Source organism: Magnolia sinica, chromosome 3 (genome assembly GCF_029962835.1).
Source record: "Magnolia sinica isolate HGM2019 chromosome 3, MsV1, whole genome shotgun sequence".
Taxonomy (NCBI): domain Eukaryota; kingdom Viridiplantae; phylum Streptophyta; class Magnoliopsida; order Magnoliales; family Magnoliaceae; genus Magnolia; species Magnolia sinica.
In genome coordinates this window covers 32,131,361-32,152,138 of record NC_080575.1, presented here as the reverse complement: position 1 = coordinate 32,152,138, position 20,778 = coordinate 32,131,361, and positions in this window count along the sequence as shown.

The following is a 20,778-nucleotide window of genomic DNA, read 5'->3' as shown; positions in this document are numbered from 1 at the left end:
CTTTCAGGCCCGTTTAACGTGAGTGGCCTCATTTTCTCGGATCTCTAGCATATAAATTCTTCGATCTCGGTCCTCTGGGGTCCTTCCCTTGCCTTGGTGATTTATGATGGTCAAATCCATGCATTTAGTACCCTTTTTCAAGCCAGGCTCCTAAATACACCCTGCAACACAAACATGATTAAAATAGGGTGTTAAATGGTACCATGTTTGTAAATTTAGGTAATAACTGGGGTCTAATATATAATATTTGACCCCTCAACAGTAGACGAAGATGTTTAATGTCCAGTCTCACAAATGAAAAGTTCTAAATCTAAATGATTTTTAGATTAATTTAGCCTGGGCTAGCTTAATTTGATTTTGATCTCAAAGAGGGTAAAATCATAATTCCTTTCTTTAAAGAAATAGAGTTGAATGGAGATCACAAAATCAAATGTAAAAAGCTATTTAAGAGAATTTAAAATGAACACAATATAACTTAACAAATGTAGGAACTTATCTCTCAAAGTGATGGCTTTATATTTCTTAGAATGAATGAAAAAACTCTGAGATTCATCCACTATTTATAGGTGAAAATACTATTCACTCAGCTGGTCTAAGGGTCAGTTCGACTGGTCAAAGGACCAACAAAATTTTAAAATATCTGGCGCGATAAGAAAAGGTCGTTACTCGACTGGTCGAGTGGCCTACCCGACTGGCCGCGCAATACACAGAGAAGTTCAATGAAGACTTGGACAACTTTAAAATGCACGAAGTTGATCTAATCATCTCATCAAAACATGATACAAATTCTAAATGATTTGGCACAACAAAATTTGACAAACCTGGGTGCTAGATTTACAATATAGGATTTACAATCTCCCCCTTTGTCAAATTTGTGACAAAACCAAATAAAGAATCATGCATCAGTTATCTAAAAAAACATACACATGCACAATAAAGAATCATGCACCGTATGTGCAACCAATACTCTCCCCCTCAATCCATTACTCCCCCTTAATCTAGGCGAGGAAATATGTAGAACCTGTATAAAACAAATACATGTCCAATCCAAAAAAAAATACCATATCTACAATCACACATCCACAATCATCATAAAAACCCATAAAAACATTTCACATTTCCTCCCCCTTTTTGTCACAATATGACAAAGGAAAGAAAAACAATCAGAGGATATAATCAAAGTGATAGGAGAAGGATAAGAGATAAGAGAGGAAATCGTAAACATGATCAGCAAAATATATTCAGGAAACATAAAGTCATGTTCACAAGCCCAAATATTATCTAAGTTAAAAGTTAATAGTTAATACATGCCCAAAACAAACAAAGTCTAATTAGAACCAGAAGAAGGAGCAAGAATAGAAGGATCAATTTGATGTAATCCCTTGTTAATGCGCCTAAAATATTTGCACATATATTTGAATTGAGTTTCCTAGGATACATGCAAACCTTCCACCTTTTCCTCTAAGGTTCACAATCACTCATCAAAATCAGAAGGCTAAAAGTCAGGATCAGCCTCAGAATTATATTCCAATTCATTAAATAGATCATCCATATTAACATCATTAGGAGGTAAAGCATCTTCCTCTCCAGCTTCTTCAGCAACTCCTACATTATCTCTATCAACTTGGCCAGGAACCAACCTCAAATTCATCTTGTTAATGTTAGAATTGTTGAAGGGTAAATGGTTAATAAGAGCTTCTCCAACAGGCGTAACCACAAGACTATGAATAGCAAGTGTGGTCATCAGATAAGCAAATGGAATATCGTTATAGCCAAGATGGAGACGAAACTGAATAATGGTATAGCAAATAAGAGAATGAAGACATATTAGAACACCAGAAATAACTAAGTGAAGTATGTGAGCCATGAAAGAAGATAACTCAGTTTTGTTACTAGACCTAAGATACACATTAGAGATGAAAATATGATGAAGAATCCTATATCTGGGTAACATATTTTTGGAACTGAGTGCAATACCAGAGTTCTATTTAACATTCATGTTGCATAACACTCTAGTTAGCATACATTTTTTAGATTCATATGGTCTTGCAACTAACGTAGAGATAGGCATTCCTTCATCATTCACATGAAGATCCATTAAGTCAGATATCAAGTGATGGTCAACATCAACTGCACCTTCACTAGTTGTCACAGTGAAAGTTAAATTTTTAATGGAAAAGTCACTTATACAAGCAAACATGACCTGCATAATGGAATGGTATGCAGGACCTCCCCAATTCAAAATGTTAGCCTATCCTACAGTTTAAGGAGGAGAACAATATTGAAAGGACTCAAATGATTAGAGTTAATTGCAAGCTCAATAATTACATTGCGGAGACGAATATCCTGCACATATTTGGGGTCCTCTTCCGGTGGTCAAAGAGTACGTACCGTAATCGGTGTGGAACAGGAAGAAGAAGGACCACAAGAGGATCTCTTCTTATATCTACTCTCCATTACACAATACATAAAAGAAATGCAACAGAGGAATGGAGGGTTTCTCCCAAATCAGAATTTAAGCTAGAAAACCCAAGAAACCACAAGAAAACTTGAAATAAACTACAAAATCAAGAAAATAGAACTGCAATGAACCTAAATCCAAAAGGAAATTAAAAAAATGCACTAACCAAGTAGCAATCGAAGGTGGGTTCGACCGGTTGTAGAAGGGTTTGTTGGAGAAGATAAGAGAAATGAAGAAAAAATTACTTTTCTCCCATTTAAAACCCCCAAACCCGAGCTACTCAACTGGTCAAGTACATACTCGACCGGTCGTGCCACGACTGGTCGAGTGTGTACTCGACTGGTCGAGCAACCTCAAAAATGTTCATTTTTCAATAATTTTGATTTTAAAAATTAAAAATAAAAACATCCAATATAGTACAAGTAAACACAATTAACTTATATCACATTACACATACCAATATTTAATTTCAATTTACCAAACATGTTTTTGTTAAGTGGTTTTGTGAAAATGTCTATAAGTTAATTTTCAGTTTGAACATAATCTAATGAAATAATCTTATCTTCCACTAATTCACAAATATAATGATATCTAATGTTAATATGCTTGGTTCGTGAATGCTGGATTGGATTTTTAGAAATGTTGATTGCGCTAAAGTTATCACAATACAAAACCATAGAATCTTGCACAAATTTGTTATCATTTAACATCCTCTTCATCCACACAAGTTGAGTGCATGCATTAGCGGTTGCAATATACTCAGCCATAGCTATGGAAAGCGATAGGGAACTCTGTTTTTTACTATGCCACAAAACAAGATAGTTCCTGACATAAAAACATCCACTGCTGGTAGACTTACAGTCATCAATATTACCAGTCCAATTGTGAGACTCATATCCTACCCCATACCATTCCATAGGCTCCCGCGGTCCTCCCGGTCGAATTTCGGCGACCGGCGACGTGTAGATAGCATTTGCGCGCGACCTTGAGTGTCATCCTGTAATTCCGAGTCGGCTTGACCTAAGACCTATGTCATTGTGACCGCATCATCGCTGCGGTTCCAACACCGTGTCTCATATGACAATCTGAGTTGTACATCAAAAAATGTAGGCCGTACTTTATTTGGACCTTGATCGCATTTGTGGGACCCACCTATGGCATGGCATGCCACCCTATGCATGCATGACATCATTATCTTCATAATTTCCTAGCCACCGATAGCTAGTCTAGACCCCTAGCCACCTATAGCTAGTCTAGACCCCTAACCCCTCCCTTACATTCATTATGACATGCATTTGTTACATCTCTCTCTCTCTCTCTCTTATCTCTCTCCCTCCCTCTTTCTTTCTTATTTCCTAGCTAGAGAGAGCTCCCAAAGTCCATTAGAGCTCTCCATTTCCAACCCTTTTGCAAGCTCTCCACCCCTAAATCCAACCCTCCAAAATCAATCCCAACCATTGAATCTTGTTCCCTTGGATCTCTAGATCACATTGGTGGAAGAAGTCCAAGATCTAAGGTGGGTGCTTCTCTCTCTCTCTCCCTCTCTCTCTCTCTATCCTCCCCTAAAATGAAGTGGGCCCCACCGAATCGTGATTAATCTACTCCATCCATCAAATGGAGTGGCCCACCACATTTCAGGTGAGGTTCATTGTTGGGACAGTGGGAAGTCCCACATGATGAGTTGAGTGGCATATTATATATTATATTTATATTATATTAATATAATAAAATATATATATGCATGCATAGTGGGCCACGTACATGTGGGACCCACCATGAGGCCTTTGTTGATTGTGAACTGGACGTGGCCAGGTTTAAATTGTAAAAAAAGAAAAGGTGCACTGACGTGCAACCGCAAAACCAGCTTGGTTCAAAACCTTTAACTGTACCGCTTATATAGGCCCCACCATAACGTATTGATTTAATCCATGCCGTCCATCCCATTTCTAAGCCCATTTTAGGCATTGAGCCAAAAAATGAACTCAATCTGGTTTTCTGTCAGGCCATAGTATAGGAAACAGTGTTCCTACCATTGATACACTCCCTGATGCTCTTGTACATCAAAAACCATCCAATATTGGACTCGACAGGTTTGTATCGAGCCACAGGGACCAATGGCTGGAGTGGATCTTGCTGATGTAGGCCCCACCTACTAAAAACCACAGAAAAACTGTTTTTTTTTAAAACAACAAGTAGCGGCGCTACTGCTGTCAGAGTGCACGCAAGGGCTGCCTGCGCCTGGCGGATGGATGGGCTGGCCCCCACAGCCCCAGTTGTGGGCCCCACCATGATGTGTTTCGAACATCAACACCATGCATTTAATGGGTCCCCTTGGACCAGGAGGCCACCCCAAAAATCAGCAGTATACGGAACACATGTGGGCCACACCATCTAAAATCATGTGAAGACATGCCTAAAACATATAAAATCACTTGGTGGAGCCTACTTGAAATTTGGATGCGGCTGAAACTTAGTCTGAACCCTCAGCCAAGTGGGACACACATACTGGGTGGGCTGGATTTGTGAACCACATTACGATGGGCCCCTGACTGTGACCCTATGAACAGTTTAGTTAGCAAATAAACATTCCAGTGGGCCCCCATTTTTCCCAGGTCCACGTGACCTTTTAAATAGGTTGGATGTCAGATAAATATCACGGTGGGCCCCATGTATAAGATGGATGGCAAATACATATCAAGGTGGGCCCAGGTCCATGTGACCATATGAATAAATTGGATGCAAATAAATAGTACAGTGGGCCCCCAGGTCCACGTGACCATATGAACAAATTGGATGCAAATAAACAGTACAATGGGCCCCCAGGTCCACATGACCATAGAAACAGGTTAGGTGCAAATAAATATTATGGTGGGCCCCCAGGCCTGCATGACCCTATCAACAGATTGGGTGGAAGATAAACATTTCGGTGGGCCCCAGGTTGGGTGGGAAATAAACATTATGGTGGGTCCTACTTAGAACCCACCTATGTATGTATTGTGTCCACACCTTTCATCAGTGTGGACCTCCACTATGAAGTATGTGATTTATCTATGCCTTCCATCCCTATGGGACCTACCATGATGCATATGTTTCATCCAAACCGTCCAACCATTTTGAAGGTTATTTAAGGCCATGTGATAAGGCCCATCTTGGTGTGTTTGTGGGCCATCCGTTGAGGCCCACCATGATTTGTATAAGGTCCATATTATGAGGCCCATTATGACGTATGCAAGGCTCATGTGATTAGGCCCAGCTTGATGCATTTCTGGCCCGCCCACTAAGGCCCACTTGAGATATATGAGTTCATGGTTTGAGGCCCACTTTGATGTATTTTGTGGCCCATTTGTCTGGCCCACTTTGATGAATTTTGTGATCCATTCGAGGTGCCCATCTTGATGCATGCACTCCTTATTCACATCGTTCAGCAGCTACTGGACAGTGGGGCACTCCTTATTCACATCGTTCAGCAGCTACTGGACAGTGTGTTGAATAAGCATACCGTCCATATGCTGTGTGGGCCAGCATGATGTATTTATTTATCCTTACCGTCCAATCTCTGGCCGTGGGATGTGGAACCCATGTGACATGTATTTATATGTATTTTGTTCCATGCAGTCCATCTGTGTGAGGCCCACCTTGTTGCATCCGTTGTACACATGGATCCCACATGATATATATGTTTTTATATCCATACCATCCAACTATTTGGATGGGATGCACCATGATGTATTTTTATCCACGTCATCTAGGGTAGGCACCCCATTATGATATATATCAGGGCCCATGGGTTGAGGCCCATTGAGATGTATACAAAGCCCATTTGGTAAGGCCCATTGTAATGTATTTGGAACCCGTGAGCAGAGCCCACCTCATATGTTCCACCCTAACCGTCTAGGTCATATAGGGCCAGCCTCGATGTCTGTTTTACTCACACCGTCTGTGGGATGTGTGACCCACTAGATGTATGCATTCTATATCCACACTAACCATCTGGTGGGGCCTATCTGCTGCATGTGCAGGGCCTACCTATTGTGCATTTGTGCAGCCCATTGATGCAACCCACTTGATGTGCATGAGCCCCATTAGTGCAGCTCATTGATGTAAGGCCCATTATGATATGTTAGAGGCCCATGGTTGAGGCCCATTAAGATGTGGTTATGGCCCATTGGGTAAGGCCCACATAGATGTATTTTTGGCCCATGTGTCAAGGCCCATTACGATATATTTTCAGGCCGTATGTCATGTCCCATTATGACATGTTTCTAGCCCAGTTATCGAGGCACGACTTGATGTGTATAAGCCTCATTAGTGCGGCTCATTGATGCGGCCCACTTGTTGGATTGACGCCCCTTGATGCGGCCCAATGATGCGACCCACCGTGATGTGCATATTAGGCTAATGGTGCAGCCCAATGTTTCGACCCACCGTGATGTGTAGACCCACGTGCTGCATGTGTAAGGCCCACCTGTGATGACTATTTGAGGCCACCTGTTGGATATTTGGGCCCACCTTATGTTTGACTCTACATGTGCCACTATTTGGGAGCAATGTTAGTTGAATATCTACATTGATGGGTAATGACGGTTAGATGTCCTTATTGTAACCTTCCCTTAGGCCTTGTTAGGCCCATTCTCTTTGTGGGTTAACCCAAATAAGTGGGCCCCCATTCGCCATAGACAGATGGCTCCGTGCTATCAGATTGATATAACCACGGCCGAGAGCCGATCTTTACATTATTGTTGATTAGTTGTCCATCTATCGACCCCGCCTTGTGTATACATGTTGATTATCAGTACCGATTATCGAGGCCGATCCCGAGTGTCGATTCCGAGTATTGAGGCCGAATATCGAGGCCGATTGTTGAGGCCCAATGCGATGTATATGCGGCCCGTATTTGAGGACCATTGTGATGAGCATTCAGGCCGTGTTTAAGGCCTATATGATGTATATGAGGCCTATGCGATGAGGCCCATTGGGATGCATTTGAGGACCAGGCTATGGAGCCCATTATGATGTATGTTAGGCCCATGAGAAAGGCCCATTGTGATGTATTCATGGCCCATGATGCATGATCCATTCGATGTATTCGAGATCCACGTGTAGGGCCCACATGTCATGTATTTGAGGCCCATGAGCAGGGCCTGCCTGTTGTGTATATGTGTCCCTTGAGTAAGGCCCACTGTGTTATATATCAGGCCTTTATGTGAGGCCATGGGCCCATTATATGTTTGGCTCTATGTGGGCCATTCCTTGGGGGCAATGTTGGTTAAATGTCCACATTGTCGAGGTCGATTATCGATACCGGTTGTTGATATCGGTTATGAGTATGTGACAGCATATCACATGATACATTCCCATACACATCATCTGCATGTTTGTTATGAGACGTGGTTGATCATAGCATATGTCATTAAGCATGTTATTATGAGACTCCCTAATATGCGGAGGTTATCTCATATGAGCACATGGTATGCGTAGGATTGATGCATGACTGAATTGTATGACTCATGCATCTTGCATTATGATTATTGTACGCCCTAGCAACATCAGGGTCGTAGCCTCCATAGGCATATTGTGGATGGCCAAATGGGACACTGAAAATGTTTGGTTCTAGCATACGGGCACCATAGATGTCCTTGGGTGAAAATCCCTAAACCTCCGTGACCAAGAGATACCCCAACGTCGAGACCGAGTGGATACATGAGCGCCCGAGTGCCGAATACCAAGAGGCCGCGTCTCCCACTGTGTCGTGGTCGGTTAGGAGGGGGTGTGACCTTACCCGCCCGAGGGTAGGGGGCAATACTAGGCTGAGTTTGACTAGCTCATGAATGGGTCCGCTATTAACGTACCGGATAGGTATTGGCAGACTATTGGCCAGGTGGATAGTGAGGTTTCTTACACTCACTTGGACTGTGCGCTAGGAGAGCGGCAGTGCCATTTGGAGTGTACTAAACCCCGGTGATGATCCTAGAGATGAACTATACTGATATGTGGATTTAGTAAGCAGGAGTTGCGTACTCATTCATGCATTCATTCATTCACTATCCACTCGGGTTGGTGGTGTGCACCTATTTGTTATGTGTGCCTTCGCAATGGCCGAGATTTCGATTGGGGCACGCGACTAACTTGAGATCAGGAGTTTACCACATTGAGTCTGACTATCCAAATTTAAGTATGAGACTGGTTTGGATAGAAGTCCCTTGTGATGGACCACATAGCCTACGATACTACGTGCTATCATCCCGACTTCACACTCCAGTATGGTCATTCCATTCGCACCGCTATTGCATGACATTTGCGGCATACGCCATTTTAGGTTACTGCGTTTATGCATTTATATGGTCTAAATACGGCAGACACTATTCGTGAACTCATCAGGAATTGTATATTGCATTGCATCCTCGGCATCTGATTTTTTTAGCTTTTTGCGATACTTTATTTGCATAGTTGTTCTATATTTCTTACTCTATTATCTCATGATTTATGATCTTGTCGGTATTTCTGCTTACTTTGATAATTCATGATCTTGTCAGTCTTTCTGCTTATTCCGATAATGTACGATTTATGGATTACCAGTATTTCCGGTATTGCATGATGATGACATTGTATTGAATGCTTGGCACTTACCTTGTGCACACACTTACACCACCCTCTAAGCTTTCTATAAGCTTATGCACGATAGATGTGTACAGATGATGATAGGTTGCAACAGTGTTGAGCTTGGAGCGTGCAGCGGCCTTGTGGAGCTTGATTTTCGTTTTATGTATTTTCCTTTCACGCATTGTACTCAAAAGTTTATGATCATAGTGGATTTTGTGATGGTGTTCTTGTGGTTATTGTTCATGGGTTATGCTTATGTTTATGCTCGTTATGAATTAGATTGATATTAGAAATCCTCCTTATAGGATTTCAGAATCGGAACCTGGTAAATGAGTGCTGGGAGCCGAGAATGGGGTTCTACGGAGGCTGTCGGCACCGGATTTGACGATCGAGAATTTTGTAAGCCCGGTTTCCAAGTTCGAGTCGTGACAGAAGTTGATATCAGAGCATAACTTGGGAACACCTGAAGATAACATCACATATCTGCTGATAACTACCCTTCACTATATGATTGTTGAGAACTTAGAATGGCTAGATCTCCGAATTTGAATAACTTAAAGATTTTCTAATATAGCTCCCTACCATTGAAATAAAGAGGCTGCATGGTATTCCCGTTTCGATCGTTTTTGATTCGGGATCCGAGTATTTGTATGGTTCACTATCCTATTAAGGAGGCATCTTAGGAGCGCAAGGCTGAAATTAGAGAATGCTATCTCCATTTGTTTACAGATTGATTATGCCTTCTATATGTTTACGTCAATGCTTCCTCTTCCCTCGCTTAGTCATGCATGATAGTAAATTTTAAGAATGAAATTTTTCTTGGGAGGGGAGAGCTGTGAGACTCATATCCTACCCTATACCATTTCATAGGCTCCCGTGGTCCTCCTAGTCGAATTCTGGCAACTTGCGACGCGTAGATAGCATTTGCGCGTGACCTTGAGTGTCATCCTGTAATTCTGAGTCGGCTTGACCTAAGACCTATGTCATTGCGACCGCATCGTCGTTGCGGTTCCAACGCCATGTCTCGTATGTTAATCCGAGTTGTACATCAAAAGATGTAGGCCGCACTTTATTTGGACCTTGATCGCATTTGTGGGACCCACCTATGGCATGGCACGCCACCTTATGCGTGCATGACATCATCATCTTCATAATTTTCTAGCCACTATGGCTAGTCTAGACCCCTAGCCACCTATAGCTAATCTAGACCCCTAGCCACCTATAGCAGGTCTAGACCCCTAATCCCTCCCTTACATTCATTATGACATGCATTAATTACATCTTTATCTCTCTCTCTTATCTCTCCCTCCCTCTTTCTTTCTTATTTCCTAGCAAGAGAGAACTCCCAACGTCCATTAGATCTCTCCATTTTCAACCCTTTTGCAAGCTCTCCACCCCTAAATCCAACCCTCCAAAATCAATCCCAACCATTGAATCTTGTTCCCTTGGAGCTCTAGATCACATTAGTGGAAGAAGAAGTCCAAGATCTAAGGTGGGTGCTTCTCTTTCTCTCTCTCTCTCTCTCTCTCTCTCTCTCTCTCTCTCTCTCTCTCTCTATCCTCCCCTAAAATGAAGTGGGCCCCACCGAATCGTGATTAATCTACTCCATCCATCAAATGGAGTGGCCCACCACATTTCAAGTGAGGTTCACTATTGGGATAGTGGGAAGTCCCACATGATGAGTTGAATGGCATATTATATATTATATTTCTATTATATTAATATAATAAAATATATATATATATGCATGCATGGTGGGCCATGTCCATGTGGGACCCACCATGAGGCCTGTGTTGATTGTAAACCGTCCAGCGTCCAGAGACGCTAGACGTGGCCAGGTTTAAAGTGTAAAAAAAAATCAAAGGTGCATTGACGTGCAACCACAAAACTAGCTTGGTTCAAAACCTTTAACTGTACTGCTTATGTAGGCCCCACCATAACGTATTGATTTAATCCACGCCGTCCATCACATTTCTAAGCCCATTTTAAGCGTTGAGCCGAAAAATGAACTTAATCTGGTTTCCTATCTGGCCATGTATAGGAAACAGTTTTCCTACCATTGATACACTCCCTGACGCTCCTGTACATCAAAAACCATCCAATATTGGACTCGATAGGTTTGTATCGAGCCACAGGGACCAATGGCTGGAGTGGATCTTGTTGATGCGAGCCCCACCTACTAAAAACTGCAGAAAAACTATTTTTTTAAAAAAAAAACAAGTAGCAGCAGCACTGCTGTTAGAGCGCATACAGGCGCTACCTGCGCCTGGCGGACGGACGGGTTGGCCCCCATCGCCCCAGTTGTGGGCCCCACCGTGATGCATTTCGAACATCAACACCATGCATTTGATGGGTTCCCTCAGACCAGGAGGCCACCCCAAAAAATCATCCGTATACGGAACACATGTGGGCCACACCATCTAAAATCATGTGAAGACATGCCTAAAACATATAAAATCACTTGGTGGGGCCTACCTGAAATTTGGATGCGGCTAAAACTTGGTCTGAACCCTCAGCCAAGTGGGACACACATAATGGGTGGGCTGGATTTACGAAACACATTACGGTGGGCCCCTGACCGTGACCCTATGAATAGTTTAGGTGGCAAATAAACATTCCAGTGGGTACCCATTTTTCCCAGGTCCACGTGACCTTTTAAATAGGTTGGATGTCAGATAAATATCATGGTGGGCCCCATGTATACATTGGATGGCAAATACATATCATGGTGGGCCTAGGTCCATGTGACCATACGAACTGATTGGATGCAAATAAACAGTAAAGTGGGCCCCCAGGTCCACGTGACCATATGAACAGATTGGATGCAAATAAATAGTACAGTGGGCCCCCAGGTCCACATGACCATATGAACAGATTGGATGCAAATAAACAGTACACTGGGCCCCCAGGTCCACATGACCTTATAAACAGGTTGGGTGCAAATAAATATTATGGTGGGCCCCCAGGCCTGCATGACCCTATCAACAGATTGGGTGGAAGATAAACATTTCAGTGGGCCCCAGGTTGGGCGGGAAATAAACATTATGGTGGGTCCTACTTAGAACCCACCTATGTATGTATTGTGTCCACACCTTTCATCAGTGTGGACCTCCACTATGAAGTATGTGATTTATCTATGCCTTCCATCCCTATGGGACCTACCATGATGCATATGTTTCATCCAAACCGTCCAACCATTTTGGAGGTTATTTTAAGGCCATGTGATAAGGCCCATCTTGGTGTGTTTGTGGGCCATCCATTGAGGCCCACCTTGATTTGTATATGGTCCATATTATGAGGCCCATTGTGACGTATGCAAGGCTCGTGTGATTAGGCCCAGCTTGATGTATTTGTGACCCGCCCACTAAGGCCCACTTGAGATATATGAGTTCATGGTTTGAGGCCCACTTTGATGTATTTTGTGGCCCATTTGTTGGGCCCACTTTGATGTATTTTGTGGCCCATTTGTCGGGCCCACTTTGATGTATTTTGTGGTCCATTCGAGGTGCCCATCTTGATGCATGCACTCCTTATTCACATCATCTAGCAGCTACTGGACGGTGGGGCCCTCCTTACTATATGTTATTATATGTGTTGAATAAGCATACTGTTCATATGCAGTGTGGGCCAGCATGATGTATTTATTTATCCTCATCGCCCAATCTCTGACCGTGGGATGTGGAACCCGTGTGACATATGTATTTATATCTATTTCGTTCCATGCAGTCCATCTGTGTGAGGCCCACCTTGATGCATCCGTTGTACACATGGTTCCCACATGATATATATGTTTTTATATCTATACTGTCCAACTATTTGGATGGGATGCACCATAATGTATTTTTATCCACGCCATCCAGGGCAGGCACCCCATTATGATATATATCAGGGCCCATGGGTTGAGGCCCATTAAGATGTATTCAAAGCCTATTTGGTAAGGCCTATTGTAATGTATTTGGAACCCGTGAGCAGAACCCACCTCATATGTTCCACCCTAACCGTCCAGGTCATATAGGGCCAGCCTCGATGTATGTTTTACTCAAACCGTCCGTGGGATGTGTGACCCACTAAATGTATGCATTCTATATCCACACTAACCATCTGGTGGGGCCCATCTGCTGCATGTACAGGGCCTACCTATTGTGCATTTGTGCGGCCCATTGATGCAACTCACTTGATGTGCATGAACCCCATTAGTGCGGCTTATTGATGCAAGGCCCATTATGATATGTTAGAGGCCCATGGTTGAGGCCCATTAGGATGTGTTTATGGCCCATTTGGTAAGGCCCACAGAGATATATTTTCATCTCATGGGTCGAGGCCTATTGCAACGTATTTTCAGCCCATATGTCGTGTCCCATTATGACATGTTTCCAGCCCAGTTATCGAGGCCCGACTTGATGTGTATAAGGCTCATTAGTGCGGCTCATTGATGCGTCCCACTTGTTGGATTGACGCCCATTGATGCGGCCCAATGATGCGACCCACCATGATGTGCATATTAGGCTAATGGTGCGGCCCAATGTATCGACCCACCATGATGTGTAAGCCCACGTGCTGCATGTGTATGGCCCACCTGTGATAACTATTTGAGGCCACCTGTTGGATATTTGGGCCCACCTTATGTTTAACTCTACATGGGCCACTACTTGGGAGCAATGTTGGTTGAATATCCACATTGATGGGCCATGACGGTTAGATGTCCTCATTGTAACCTTCCCTTAGGCCTTGTTAGGCCCATTCTCTTTGTGGGTTAACCCAAATAAGTGGGCCCCATTCACCGTAGACAGATGGCTCTGTACTATCGGATTGATATAACCACGGCCGAGAGCCGATCTTTACATTATTATTGATTAGTTGTCCATTTATGGACCTCGCCTTATTTATACATGTTGATTATCGGTACCGATGATCGAGGCCAATCCCGAGTGTCGATTCCGAGTATTGAAGCTGAATATTGAGGTGATTGTTGAGGCCTAATGCGATGTATATGCGGCCCATATTTAAGGACTGTTGTGATGTGCATTCAGGCCGTGTTTAAGGCCTATATGATGTATATGAGGCCTATGCGATGAGGCCCATTGGGATGCATTTGAGGACCAAGCTATGGAGCCCATTATGATGTATGTTAGGCCCATGAGAAAGGCCCATTGTAATGTATTCATGGCCCATGATGCATGGCCCATTCGATGTATTCGAGACCCATGTGTAGGGCCCACATGTCATGTATTTGAGGCCCATGAGCAGGGCCCGCCTGTTGTGTATATGTGTCCCTTGAGTAAGGCCCACTGTGTTGTATATCAGGCCTTTGTGTGAGGCCGTGGGCACATTATATGTTTGGCTCTATGTGGGTCATTCCTTGGGGGCAATGTTGGTTAAATGTCCTCATTGTCGAGGTCGATTGTCAATGCCAGCTGTTGATACCGGTTATGAGTATGTACAGCATAACATCATGATACATGCCCATATGCATCATCTGCATGTTTGTTATGAGATGTGGTTGATCATCGCATATGTCATTAAGCATATTGTTATGAGACTCCCCAATAGGCAGAGGTTATCTCACATGAGCACGCGGTATGCGCAGGATTGATACATGACTAGATTGTATGACTTATGCATCTCGCATTATGATTACTGTACGCCCTAGCGACATCAGGGCCATAGCCTCCACCGACATATCCTTGATGGCCAAATGGGACACCAAAAATGTTTGGTTCTAGCATACGAGTGCCATAGATGTTCCTGGAAGAAAATTCCTAAACCTCCGTGGCCAGGAGACGCCCTAACATCGAGACCGAGTGGATACATGAGCGCCTGAGTGTCGAATACCAGGAGGCCGCCTCTCCCACTATGTCGTGGTTGGTTGGGAGGGGGTGTGGCCTTACCCGCCCGAGGGTAGGAGGTAGTACTAGGTTGAGTTTGACCAGCTCATAAATGGGTCCGCTATCGACGTGCCGCATAGGTATTGACAGACTATTGGCCAGGCGGATAGTGAGGTTTCTTACGCTCACTTGCACTGTGCGGCTAGGAGAGCGGCAGTGCCATTTGGAGTGTACTAAACCCCGGTGATGATCTCAGAGATGAACTATACTGATATGTGGATTTAGTAAGCAGGAGTTGCATACTCATTCATGCATTTATTCATTCACTATCCACTCGGGTTGGTGGTGCGCACCTATTTGTTATGTGTACCTTCGTAATGGCCGGGATTTCGGTTGGGGTGCGCGACTAACCTGAGATAAGGAGTTTACCACATTGAGTCTGATTATCCAAATTTAGGTATGGGACTGGTTTGGATAGAAGTCCCTTGCGATGGACCCCATAGCCTGCGATACTACGTGCTATCATCCCGACTTCACACTCCAGTATGGTCATTCCATTCGCACCGCATATTGCATGACATTCGCGGCATACGACATTTTAGGTTACTGCATTTTTGCATTTATATGGTCTAAATACGGCTGATGCTATTCGTGAACTCATCAAGAATTGTATATTGTATTGCATCCTCATCATCTGATTTTTTTAGCTTTTTATAACTCTTTACTTGCATAGTTGTTCTATATTGCTTACTCTATTATCTTATGATTTATGATCTTGTCAGTATTTCTACTTACTTTGATAATTCATGATCTTGTCAGTCTTTCTGCTTATTCCAATAATGTACGATTTATGGATTACCAGTATTTTTGGTATTGTACGATGATGACATTGTATTGAATGCTTGACACTTACCTTATGCACACACTTACACCACCCTCTAAGCTTTCTATAAGCTTATGCACGATAGATGCGTGCAGATGATGATAGGTTGCAGTAATGTTGAGCTTGGAGCGTACTGCGACCTTTTGGAGCTTGATTTTCGTTTTATGTATTTTCCTTTCACGCATTGTACTCAAAAGTTTTTGGTCATAGTGGATTTTGTGATGGTGTTCTTGTGGTTATTGTTTGTGGGTTATGCTTGTGGTTATGCACGTTATGAATTAAATTGATATTAGAAATCCTCCTTATAAGATCCCAGGATCGGAACCTGGTAAATGGGTGCCGGGAGCTGAGAATGGGTTTCTACAGAGGCTGTCGGCGCCGGATTCGACAATTGGGAATTTTGTGAGCCTGGTTTCTAAGTTCGGGGCGTGACACCAATCAACATCCATATAACTGGCCAATTGAACATTGGTATCATGGGGATACCAAAGACCAAAACTAGCCGTACTTGCGACATATCTCAAAATACGCTTAACAACAATCAGGTGGGATTCTTTAGGGTCAGATTGATATCTAGCACAAATTCCTATGCTGAATGCAATATCAGGTCGGCTCGTAGTTAAATATAACAAACTACCTATCATATTACGATATAACTTAGGATATATACTTTTACCTGTTGAATCCTTAAAGAGCTTAAGTGTCGTACTCATAGGAGTATCGAAGTTATTACCGCTCTCGAATCTAAACTTTTTCACCAAGTTTAAAGCATACTTAGTTTGAAAAATAAAAATTCCGTCTTCGAGCTGTTTCACTTGCGGACCTAAAAACTAATTCAGTTCTCCAACCATGCTCATTTCAAACTTGGATGTCATCAAATCTACAAACTCAACAAACATGTTAGAAAAAGTAGATCCATAGATAATGTCATCAACATATATTTGTACTATCAGTATGTGATCATTGTGTTTCTTTATAAACAGTATCTTATCAACACTTCCCGTTACAAAGTTATGACTTTATAGAAACTTAGTTAATTTCTCGTACCATGCCTTAGGATCTTATTTTAATCCATAGAGTGTCTTTTTTAGGCGATAAACATGATCAGTATGTTTAGGGCCTTCAAAACCAGTAGGTTGTTTTACATATACTTACTCATGTAGATCACCATTCAAGAAAGCATTCTTGACATCCATTTGATAGATTTTAAAATTTTTGTAATAAGCAATGGATATGACCAGTCTAATAGATTTAAGATGAGCTACTGGGACAAACGTTTCATCATAATCGATGCCTTATATTTGAGTGTACCCTTGCATAACTAGTCTAGCCTTGTTTCTTATAATATTACCTAATTCATCAGACATATATTTAAAGATCCATTTAGTTCCAATAATGTGTTTATCATTAGGTCTAGGAACTAAGTACCATACATCATTCCTTACAAATTGATTAAGTTCATCTTGCATAGCCACTATCCAGTTTTCATCAGCAAGTGCTTCTTTTACATTGGTCGGCTCAATCTGAGATGTAAAGCACACATAATTACAAATATTTTCTAATTGTCTACGAGTACGCACACCAGTGAGAGGGTTCCCAAGAATTTGATTAGTTGGATGATCATTAACTGATCGCAGCTCAGTGTCATTTTAACTCGATGAAGAATCTGGTTTATCAAATAAAGAGACTTCATCATCTTATGAACTTGAGACAGGTGTATTCAGGTGATCATCTATAACCACATTGATTGACTCCTAAATTACACCGGTCCTCTTGTTGAGAACATGATATGCTCGACTATTTAGCACATATCTTAGAAAAATACCCTCATCACTTTTAGTGTCGAATTTTTCCAGATTTTCTTGGTCACGTAGAATATAGCATTTGCTGCTAAAAACTTGAAAGTATTTGATTGTTGGTTTCTTATTGAACTATAGTTCATATGTAGTCTTATTATTTGACTTTCTAGTATAAACACGGTAAATAATATAACAAGATGTGTTCACTGCTTTAGCCAAAAGATTTTTAGGAAGTTTCATGTTGTTTAACATCACATTAGCCATTTCTTGAAGCACACGATTTTTTCTTTCAACAACCCCATTCTGTTGAGGTGTCTTTGGAGTAAAAAATGCATGCGATATACCATGATCGCTACAGAACTTCTTAAAACCGCTATCGTCAAATTTAGAATCATAATCACTATGGATTTTAGAGACATGTGATTCTTTCTCGGTTTGGATACGCTTGAGTATCTTTTTCACTTCATCGAGAGTTTCACATTTCTCTCTCATGAAAACTACCCATGTATACCTGGTAAAATCATTTACTATTATCAGAATATATTTCTTACCACTTCGACTCTTTGTTCTAGTCAGTCCAACGAGATCCATGTGGAGGAGTTCAAGGGGTTTGGATGTGGCATTGGAGTTCACTTTCTTGTGAGCACTCCTAATTTATTTTCCAATCTGACATTCGCCATAAATTTTATCCATTTTCTTTAAATTGGGTAGACCTCTTATTACTTCACCTTTGCTCAGTCTATCAATATTATGGTAATGTACATGTCTTAGGCGTTTATGCCATAGTTCGGTCTCATTTATTTAGACCATATAACAGTTAACTTAGACAAGCTTGAATCATTGACTATATAGTAGTTCTCAAATGTTCTATGACCAGTTAATATCACAGAACCATTCTAATTAGAAATCTCACACCCTTGGTTGGTGAATTTGACACTATGTTTATTATCACAAATTTGAGAAATGCTTCAGAGATTATGCTTAAGGCCCTCTACAAACAAAACATTCTCAAATAAAGGAAGATTAAAGAGTTGAACGGTACCTTAGCCAATAATCCTGCAGTTGCTACCATCACCAAATGTGACTGAGCCATCAGTCAAATCTTTAAGATTGGTGAACAAATCTTTGTCACCTATCATGTGCCTAGAATAACCACTGTCTAGGTACCACTTTGATTGACTCAAAGCCTTGAAAGCGGTGTGGGCAACTCGATAAGAAACCTTAGGGACCCATTTCATTACTATTTTGGGTTTTGGAGCATAGTTGGCTTTTCTATGCTTGTAGTTGTTGTATATTCACCATTTGAGTTAGATTTTAGAAGCTCCTTGAGTAAATCAACAATTTTCTCAGCTAAGGGGTTATGATTCTGATTTCTATAATTGATATGGTTGCTTTTAGGTTTCATAGCCTAAAAAGTTTTAAGATTTTTGAAACTATTTTGGTTCAGACTTTTCCCTTTTGAGTTAAAGGACTCCCCTTTAACAAACTTAGGTGGATTGGACTTACTTTTAGGTGTATTCTTAACATAGACCAAACCAGATCTATCGCCACATTTCCTTAATCCGGTTAGCAGTCTTTCTAGTTTAGGATCACCCTAGGCATACGTCCAAGTATCCTTCAAACTTAAGAGGGAAGAGATTTCTAGTTTTAATTTTCATTTTCTAATTTAAGGTTTTTAACTTGGGGTGTTTTGAAATCTAAATCACACAGGTTTTTCAAAATAATCAGAAAAATATAATTTTTCTAAAACTAAATTATCAAAATTTTCTTTTAACTTTAAAAGCTTTTCTTTTTGAAGTTTTAGTTTTACAGCTATCTTGCAACTTTCCCCGTATAGGGCATTATAGGCATCTTGTAAATCATCATCATTTTCAAGGTCACTTCTCAGATTTTCATCATAAGTTGAATTACAACTGTCTGAGGAAGTGACTCTGGCTAGAGTCATTAAGGCCTTGACCTCACTAGTAGACTCAAGTTCAGAATCATCTGACTCAGAAGAAGCTTCAGTGCAAGATGACTCATCCCATGTGGCCAACATACCTTTCTTCTTAGGTTTATCCCTTTTTGAACATTTTTTTGTTAGATGCTCATATTCATGGCAGTTGAAACATTAGCTGTCTTTAATAGATTTCCAAGTTTTAAATCTAGTCCTTTTCTTTTAAGAAGGTTTTGGAAAATCTACCCTCTTTTTGCTTTTGAAAATTTTATAAGACTTCTTAGCTAATATTGTCATATCATCTTCAGAATTATCACAGTCAGAATTACTAGGTTTATTATGAGAAATATTTTTAGAAGACTTAAGGGCTATGGACTTATCTTTATGAGCCTTAAAATTTAACTCGTAGGTTTGTAAAGAACCAACAAGCTCTTTAACCCTCATATTACCCGTATCATGAAGTTCCTGAATGGCAGTGACCTTAGAATTGAACCTATTAGGCAATGAGCGCAATATCTTTGCACAACTTTACTTTCTGGGATACTATCACCAAGACCCCACATAGAGTTGACTATGTCATTTAACTTAGTATAGAAGTCCGTGAAAGTTTCACTTTCTTCCATATGTATCTCCTCAAACCGAGTGGTGAGGATTTGAAGTTTAGATTTCTTGACAATAGTTGTACCCTCGTGTATCATTTCTAGAATGTCCCAGGCTTGCTTTGCAGTATTACAAGATATAATTCTTTTGAATTCATCCGGTGATAGTGCGCAAGTGATTGCATTTAAAGCCTTTGCATTGGCACTACTCTCATTTTTTTGAAGTGTGGTCCAAGAAAAATGGGGTGTAACCTTTACAGTTTTAGATCCATCAGTGTCAGTCACTTCAGTGGTAGGAGGGGTCCATCTAATCACTATGGCTTGCCACATGCTCTCATCTATGGACCATAAAAAATCCTCATTCTGGCTTTCCAATAGGTATAGTTTGAGCCATCAAAAGATGGTGGCCTAGTGATTGAGAGTCTAGCAAAATTTAACATCTTATAAGCTCAAATCGATTAGCTCAGGAAGTGAATCCAAATAATAAAAGGAGCTATTAGGCTCTGATACCACTTGAAAAGGCCGAGCTAAACATCCTAAAGGGGGGGGGGGGGGGGGGGTGAATAGGACTATGCCAAATTAAAAACAAATGTAGAATATAAAGATAGATAGCACAATCAAATAACAAAGAAGCACAAGTAAATAGTAACCTCAAATGTACTAGTCTTGAGAGGT